Source organism: Myotis brandtii, unplaced genomic scaffold (genome assembly GCF_000412655.1).
Source record: "Myotis brandtii unplaced genomic scaffold, ASM41265v1 scaffold923, whole genome shotgun sequence".
In the NCBI taxonomy this organism is placed as follows: Eukaryota; Metazoa; Chordata; class Mammalia; order Chiroptera; family Vespertilionidae; genus Myotis; species Myotis brandtii.
Window position 1 is genome coordinate 834,588 of NW_005371804.1, and position 8,751 is coordinate 843,338.

General features: G+C 50.0%; 1 protein-coding gene across 1 annotated transcript in view; it reads right to left on the reverse strand.

Moving 5' to 3' along the window:
* Positions 1–8,751, reverse strand: part of DSCAM (Down syndrome cell adhesion molecule) — a 474,915-nt gene that overhangs the window by 465,107 nt on the left and 1,057 nt on the right. The gene's annotated exons all lie outside the window — the stretch shown is intronic.

An 8,751-nucleotide genomic window follows, 5' to 3' on the forward strand; every position in this document is an offset into this window, starting at 1 on the left:
TATATATATACATACATGTATATTTATATATGTAGATGCCAATATGTATAGATGGTACATACATGCATACATCATTCTCACTCTACTAGCATCCAAATTCAAAGTGCCCCAGGAGGGACCCCACCTCCCTCCACTCAGGGTCTCCCCTGTTAGCAGCCCCCACTGCCACTCTCCCCAAATCCATCCAAATCTGTGCATACATCCCCCAATATTCACCGCTCAATAGAAAGTTCTCCCACAGTGCATTGGGGTCCACTTGAAACTTCATTGGGTTGACTTTCCAGCTATGCCTGGCCTTCTACCTCACACAGGAGCTGGCCAGCCCTTTTCAAGTGGATGGTTCTCCAGAGTGAATGATGGGTCACCTGGATCCGAATGAAAATGCAGATTCCCAGGCCATGGATACCCGTCGCTGCAGAACCAGACTGGGTGGTGGTCAGACCTGGGAAACCGTGTAACAGACTATATTAACCATCAGGTGAGCCTTGTGCACAGTTGAGCTGTGGGGCCCTGTGGGGTGGGGAAAAGCTGTCAAAGATACAGATCAGAACTAGACCCCAGGAGCTTTTCAAACCACAGCCTGTTCCTAAAACCGAGCCAGCATCGGCGTCTCCAATGGGAGGCTCATGAGGGAAAGACTCTAGGAAATTTCCATACCTCCTTCCTCTCTGACCCCGCCCACCTGGGAGTTGAGACCAGTGCCGCTGGCCCTCACCTGGGAAGGTCCAGGCAGAGGCACCTGAACTAGAACAGGGCTCAAGGTGTCCACAGACACGGCCATGAGGCAGCCTGCTTCCTCCTTCCTCCCCTCATATTCCTATTCTCACAGGGGGTGGGAGCAGCCCTTCCTCCATGTTCTTGGTCTTCTCATCACCTTTACTTCCACTGCCTGCAAGTATCTGAAATGGCGGAAGCCCACCTCCTCAGCCATGGGGCGATGGGGCTATGGGATGGGAGGGAGACAAGGGGAGTCCCTGTGACTATTAATAGCAAAGGGTGGTGGGAGGGGGGGTGTAGTTAGTGATGTGAGCTCCCACGCGGCACAGATGAACCAACCACTGATCCAAGTACGTACCCAAAGCAAATACCAAGGTCACTTCTAGGTCAAACGTTCCTCCCCAAGTATCTATGTAAGTATCCATCAAGCCTATTGTAAAACAGTAGCCACCAGAGATTGATTCTGGTGAGCCCTCATACACATGCACACGAATGGTAATAAACCACCGCACCCGCTTCTGCTGGCATGTCAAGGTACCAGACAGAGATGGCCGGCAAACTTGGGCTTGGCCAACCTGAATAATTTATGAACGAATTCCGTTCCTTAGAGAGCATTTCCCATTTTTCGCAGGTTTCCTTCCCACTGGCCAGCGGACTAGACAAACGACTGCCCTTTGCAGGGGCCGGCCATGACCGGGGTGATTGTATCACCGTGGCGCTCTCCCTGCGGTGCTGAGTTGCCTGCGGAGCCGATTGCTGTGGGGGGCCTGCAGCTCACTTCTGAAATCTCACACGTCCTATTACAAAGCATTGTTCTTTCCACCCTGGCAGCTACAAATCAGTTATTAAAAATGCTCTGCCGCTGATATGAAGAAGTAAACACGGTAATTGCGCAGACTGGGGCTTGGGGGTTTTCTGGGTCCTGTGGGAACCCCGAGATCAAACCCAGCCCTAGAGGGGCCGCTGCGGAGGAACAAGTGCACCTGCACGTCCTCTAATGAGAAAGTGAGTTGACTCACAAGTTCCCACAATGCAGCTCAGGGCCTTCGTAGGAATAAAAAAGGGAATAAAATATAAGAACACAGAATTCCGGGGGTTCTAATTATCTTCAGGCTTTGCCTATGTCTTATGACATAATAGGATAAATTTTCCCATCACCCTCGAGCTGGGGTGATGAGTGAAAAACCAGGACCCCGGAGAAAAATCAATGCTTTACTCATAATTGGGAACAGGAACAATTGTAAGTGTCTCTGCTGCCAACAGCCCTTTCCAATGACATGGCCCTTGGCTGTGTGACACAGGCCCCCTCCGTCAGCATCCTGTCCACCGAGGCGGCCCAGGCACCTGGCTCCAACCCCAGCGTCGCATGACGTCCCCTGAGGATGCAGAAGGCACCTGGGGGCTCGGAGGTCGCCAGGCTTCACTGGGAGTGTCATCACCACTGACGTCTGGCATCCAATAATTTGAGAGCTCAGGTATCAAGAAAGAACTATAAACTGACTCTCGCCGTATTTACGCACAGTGGACAACAAGAGTTGCTTAGATTCGGTGTAAAACCAGCTAAAAAGCTGTTTCCTGGATCCTCATTTTCATAGTCAAAGAGGCAAGGCTCGCCTGAATGGGAATCGGTAATTAGATCGTTCAGATCTCTCTCCACCACCTCACCCAGCCTGCCCAGCCCACCCATTTCACAGAGGGTTCTTCCTAAGACAGACGCAAAAGGTTTTCACAGCATCAGGTTCGGGGGCAGGACAGGACCTGGCTTTCATCGATTTCCAACCTGAAAACCAGCAGTATTGCCACACAAATTCAAGGATTCCACTCTCCCTAGAGAATACGGCCCACTTGGAACTAGTAAAACCAAAATGCTACAAGGAAGAGATGCCGGCCTAGGGAGGAAGACGATTTCATCTCCAAGAGCAAGCGTGTTCTTTTTTCTGTGTCCAGTTACATTTATGTCCATCAAACAGCCTGTGGCCACATCACCTGCCCATTTGAATGACCAAAGAGAAGAGCATAAGCCACGATTGAAATCCCCAGAATGTAACATCTCGTTAACATGGAGAAAACTGGGACCATTGCAAGATCCTAAATTTGAACGCTTCTCGCAGTAACCACTCCATTGTGAGCATGCGTGTGGATTCGTCCAGAAAGGCAGCGCTTACTGGGAAATAAATATCTGTAAATTCAACACCTGCCCATCACCCCAGGCACATTTCCAGTAATATATATATTGGCTACCCATCCCCCGCCACCCACGTCTGACATGGACTTAAACCCTGAAAGCATTTCTGGAAGGTTCTGCAGAGTCGAATTGATTTCTCAGTATTTCAGCAAGGGTCGCTCTGCTTTTTTCCTGCCCCCCAAATTCTGTACGGTGCCGGGAGGTTAGGGGAAGCCGACATTGAGTATGGAGGTGATGTCTTGCGTTTTCAATTCTTCCTTTCCTCTCTAGCAGCCACAAGTAAAACCGGCTTTCTATAAATAGGGCTGCTTGGTCACCCTCAAATCTTACTGTCTTCTGAGTGAATATAACTGAAATAGGGATGCAGGCAAGATTTGCTAGCCTCTTTCCTTCTTCTTAGCACATAATTGATCTTGTCAACACCATTCATCCTCTCTCCATTAAACCATACACATACATACATAATCCAGGGGGTTTAAAGACCCCAAATTAACACAAGTCAATGTTTTTTAAAAAATCTTAAGTAGTGATCTTCATTGAACAAATACAGATCTCCAAAAATCAAAAGATGTCAAATACTATAAGCAATAAGACACCTCATTGATTCTTATATTTGAATAAAAATCAAAATTCTAATGATGAAAACGTATTCCTTTTATGTTACTTTGATGTAGGAACCAACTTTTACATTTGGTTCTGCTGCAGAATAGGAAAATAAGATAATGATGAGAAACCCATAAATCCAGAGGGTGCTTAAGAAAATAGTGTGTGGTATTATTTTAAAAGATGATTAATGCCTAAGAATTGAGCTTTGTTTTGATGTCCTGGGTGGCTCTTTGATGGAGAAATGAATTCCCAGGAACCCCTAGGAAAAAACCATACGTGTCCGTTTGATGTGTCTGGCTGTTTTTCAGAACCGACAGCGCATACATGGAATAGAGGGTTTTGAACCCGCCACGTGGCAGAACACACTTGAGAACAAGGGGTCCACGGCATTTTTGAACTTCTTCCTGTGACGTGTGAGCCGCTCCATGCGGGAAGAGCGCCTGGAGCAATCCCATCGTGTGATGTCATGGTGATGAAGTCCCATCGCATATTCCAAACGGGAATCCCTTTTGGAGAAGAGAAGAAAGTGCCCCAGAAGCACTTCTAGAAAACAAACGCCTCTATGGCCACCAGCCAGTGTGTCTGAGCGAGATGGCAGGAACCGAGGAGTCCACAGGGTGGCCTAGTACATCTCTCGCAATGTTAGCAAGAGAGGCTGGGCTGGGAAGGAGGAGATGGAGAGAGAGGAGGGGAGGGGCCGGAGGAGAGGAAGGCTCCTTGCATCATTTGGTCCTTCTTCACTCAGCCCCTGAACATGGATGTCCGCCTCCTTTGTGCATGCGTTGTGCACATGCGTGTGTAAGAACACACTCGGGCCTCCCAAGAGCCTGACCTGTGCACCTTACTATCCAGGGAGGGAGGCAGCCACCAACCAAACAAGCACCAAATAAACAGTTACCGATGGCCCTGGACGCCACCGAGGGACCGTGCAAGGCGTCATAACAGAGCTCAGTGCAGAATTCAGTTCTGGGGAGCAGGTCTCTGACCCGGCCCCTCCCGACATCCTCATCAGAACCATCTAAACCCTGGACCCAACACCGGGCTGTGTGCACCTGCCCCCGGGTGCTTCCCGCCAGCCCCCTGGTGGCTGGTGTGTCACCTGCAGAAGGCACCCCTGGGCCTGCGCCTTGAGAATTGAGGACTGCATGGTGGGCACATGGCAGATTGCTGGAATCCCACATCCCCACTGTCTTATCTTAACCCATAAATGAGGCGAGCAAAATGCAACTTTGAATTTTCTCTCATTTTCAAAACATGAAAAAAAAAAAGAATATAAATATAGTGGGAGGAGGGGCAGGGAGCAAAAAGATGAAAATGTCTGTGCTCAGCTCTCTGGAACACAAAGAGTTAATGCCCAGTCCAGGAGAAAAGGTGCTGTCCAATCTCCCTGGGAGGGGGGCTCCTGGCCCCCCCAAAAGGACCCCAGGGCAGCCAGGAGATTGACAGGCTGCGGAGGCGCCTCGCCCGTCTCCATCAGCAGGAGAAGCCAGCAGTGCCTCCTGGAATGACATTGGAAGGTCAGCCAATCAGGCGCGGGGCTGCTCCTGGAGCTGCCACCTCCAGAGGAGACACAGGGGCCGCCACCAAGCCTCCCCTGCAGTTTGAAAGGGGGTGCGGCCCACCAGCCCCCAGACATCGCCTCTGCCTTTCTATGGACCCTCCAGATTTCAAAATATGGCTTTGAGCACGGCCCTTCTTTGTAAAATTGGGAACAAAGAGAGCTGGACCCTGCCGTAGCCTCTGCATCGTTCCTGCTGGAATGAATTCCCTGACACGGGAGTCTGGGCACCGTGAACTTGAGAAACCAAATCCGGGGAGGACAGCCTCTGACCGCAGCACAGCCTCTCCCCTCGGAGGCGATGCAGCCGGCTCTGCTGAAGCTGCCGCAGCAGACGCGTGAGGTCTGCCGCCCACTAGTGTCCTGAGGCAGGGACACAATTGACATGCAGGTAGCACCACCTTCCTGTCTCCAGCGCCCATGGAGCCCGGCACCCAGCGCCAGCAGGCGCTTCAGCACAGCAGCCAAGAAAATGCCCAGACGCTGCGGTCTGCACACGACTGCCCAGGGCCCCGCCTGCTCTGCCCGGTGGGCCAGACACACAGGGAAACAAGAAAATGGGGGGTGGGGGGGGCGCTCTGAGAATGCTGCTGCCTAGCCCAGTGCTAAATGTGTTCTCTTCCCTGCCTGTTAATTATGAATGAGGCACCTTCATACTCTCACCGCAGGATTCGCGTCCTTTGGTGAAATGTGGAGGCCCTGGGTGTGTAAATGCATCCACTGAGAAACCCATCCTTTCCTTTTCCAAACATGAATTTCCAGTCTCCTGCAGTGTTCGGAGGTCTCTCTTTATAAAATTACCTTTTCTGTCTCCCTCTCCCCCTCCCCCCACGCCCCTCCTTCCATCCAGTTTGCGTGCACACTGCACCAAGTCTCTTCAGGAAATACTCATGTGCCTCACCCCGGACACATCAACGATAAGACCCTTGGACAGCTGCGTGGAGGTCCAGGAATTAGGGATTTAGATGAGCATTTTCCCGTCAATAATTATTTTCCACATCAGCGTGCTGTATCCAGGGAGTCACTGATGCCGCTCTGGTGTGAACTGTGGTCACACCAGAGTGGCCTCCAGGAGAGCGTCCAGGGGTGGGGGGGCCGGCTGGCATTTATTAAAGGTCTGCCTGGCATTTCTGTTTCTCTACAGAGGACATTTTGTAGGGGCATGCAGCTTAAGAGACCTGGACATTTGAAATGGACCCTGAAATTCTGGGGTAGAATTAGAATCTGCTTAATAAAACCAGGTGGGGGGGAGGGGGGAGGAGAGGAGGGGGTCCTGAAATTATTCGCCTGATACCATTGACTTACATATATTTACATGAATTAAAGAGAAATCATCTGAAAGCCCTGAGAGTGCATTTGTACTCACAAAGGTCTGCTTCTCAATTTAAATAAAACCCCAAGTTTGTGGCATGCGATTCCTTGCTGAGATGCACAGGTGATGCCTGGAAGGGTCTGGACCCCCACACCCCTCCCCCGCACTCTCTCTGACGACTACCCTCTCTCTCCCATCACCCTCCCCAATGTCCACAGGCTCCCTGAAAATAGCAACACAGCAGAGTCCCCGATTCCACGGCTCAGAAAAAGGCGCCATCGGGGCCACACGTGTACATGAAACGGAGATGCAAGGATACTGACAAAAATACATCCTGTACAATAAACCTGCTTATTAGTCACGACCCTGCTCATCCGGAGGCCCGCCTGTGCTTTTAGCAAGAATTCTCATCTAGAATGTGCTCGCTGGGGTTAAAACCAGGAGAAGCTGTGGTAAGACACAGGCAGCATGACTCTGTCCGGAGGAAACATGGAGGGACATGTGTGGACATGGCTCTGCACATACAGGGACCCAGTCACCGAAGGTCTCCCATGAGAGCTGCCGGAACACTGCAGAGCAAGCTGACTGCTGTAGACGCGCTGACTGCACCTGCACAGGTGAGGTCATTCATTCAAGGCTTTAACCCACGACGCACTGCTCCCTGGCTTCCCATTTTTACCCCAAACCCTGTCTGCAGCCTGTCCAGCAGCCACGCTTTCAGAAATAAATCTACACCCCATTCCATATGTAGGAGAAATGCCGCTGTCTACTGTTCACACGCAGATGCATCTTCTTTTGCTAGCACCCCACACGTCAAGCTACATAATCCCTGACACATAGATATGTTTTCATCATGTCAGACCTTTTGATGTGTGTGGCCTAGCAGCAATCAGTTTGGGTATTAGAATGCATGCATCTTGTATCCAGCACATGCAGGAATTTTTCAAAATTAAGGAAGACCGAAATATGACAGTTGTTGAAAAAATTTACCTCTCTGTGTTTTTTCCAAGTCTCATTCAGAAAGGAAGGCATCTTTAATTTCACATTTTTAACATATGAACGGGCAGCATTCAAACTGGACTCGTTTTATTGCTGATGTGACTATACATGTTATGGTCCTTTGCACAGGATACATTGAACACTGAGCATCATTCATTGAAAATCTCTTTAAAGCTGGTTTTCCCTCAAAAAGAAAGAGCTCAATGCTCTACAGTCAGCTTTTTTTTTTTCCAATGCTTGGTCATGTAAAGAGAGGGCCATTTTTATGCAAGACAGTCAGGCCCATTGCCTCCTGGCAGGTGGGATCAGAACATGCTACACAGCAACGTAAAACATTCATTTGCATGTACGGTCTAGACCTCGTATTCTGAAAGCTACCTGTATTCACTACAGGACTAATCAGGGTGATTACCAATGTCCTGAAAAAGGGTATAAGAAGATAATGCTCCCAGAACGTGGTGTTCTGCACACACAGATGCTTTGCATATATTTTCCATGTAGTAGAATATTTGAGGTTTTTTATACAATTTTCTCAAGGTATGATTCCTTTATGATTATTTCAGTATAAAAGCTGATTCAAATATTTATCAGTCTCAGAGGCTGTCTCGGAAATCCTTCCATGCTATTCCTGTCACATGTAGCTGTGAAACTGTAAAACAGAAGCTGACGGACTGAGGATCCTAATCGGCCCCAGCTCTTTCGTCACCCTGAACCACACTTCCCAATAGGGTGGAGGTTTCGTTTCATCCAGGAACCCAGGCCTCTCCTAGGAGTCCCAAGACGAACGCCCAGCGGGTGAAACAGGCCGTCATGGCTTTGTGGCACTGGACACGTATGTGAGCCTGCCTATGTGTCCTCCGCTTCGCATGAGCAGCGTGGCGGAGAGGGCCTGATGCATCGCCACACACCAGCCCAGGCGGAGCGCCCCCCAAGGTAAATCCCCGTGAGGCTGCAGAGGAGGCGTAGTGCCCCCTGGGAAAGATGGGTGTCATGTCAGAACTTGTTGCAACCCTTCCCTGCTGGGAAGCCTCCGGATGGAAGTTGTGAACACTTCGCTTGAGGTTATATTACAGAGCAAAGGAGCATCTGCATGTGAATTTCAGGAGAGCTTTCCTGCAGCTTACCTTTCCTGTCACCTTTTTTTTTTTTTACAGAGTTTATGCATTTCCTCGGGCCTGTCTTTAAGTGCTACCTACACAGGCCAAGAAAATGTAGCCGATGCACTAACACCCAGCTGCCCTGTGCATCCCCCAGGAAAATCTTAGCCTCCCCTTGGCTTCTGGTATTTTCTCACAAGGGCAAGATTTCCTCTCTCCCTCTCCCTCTCCCTCTCCCTCTCCCCCTCCCTCCCTCTTCTTCTCTCCCTCCTTCCTT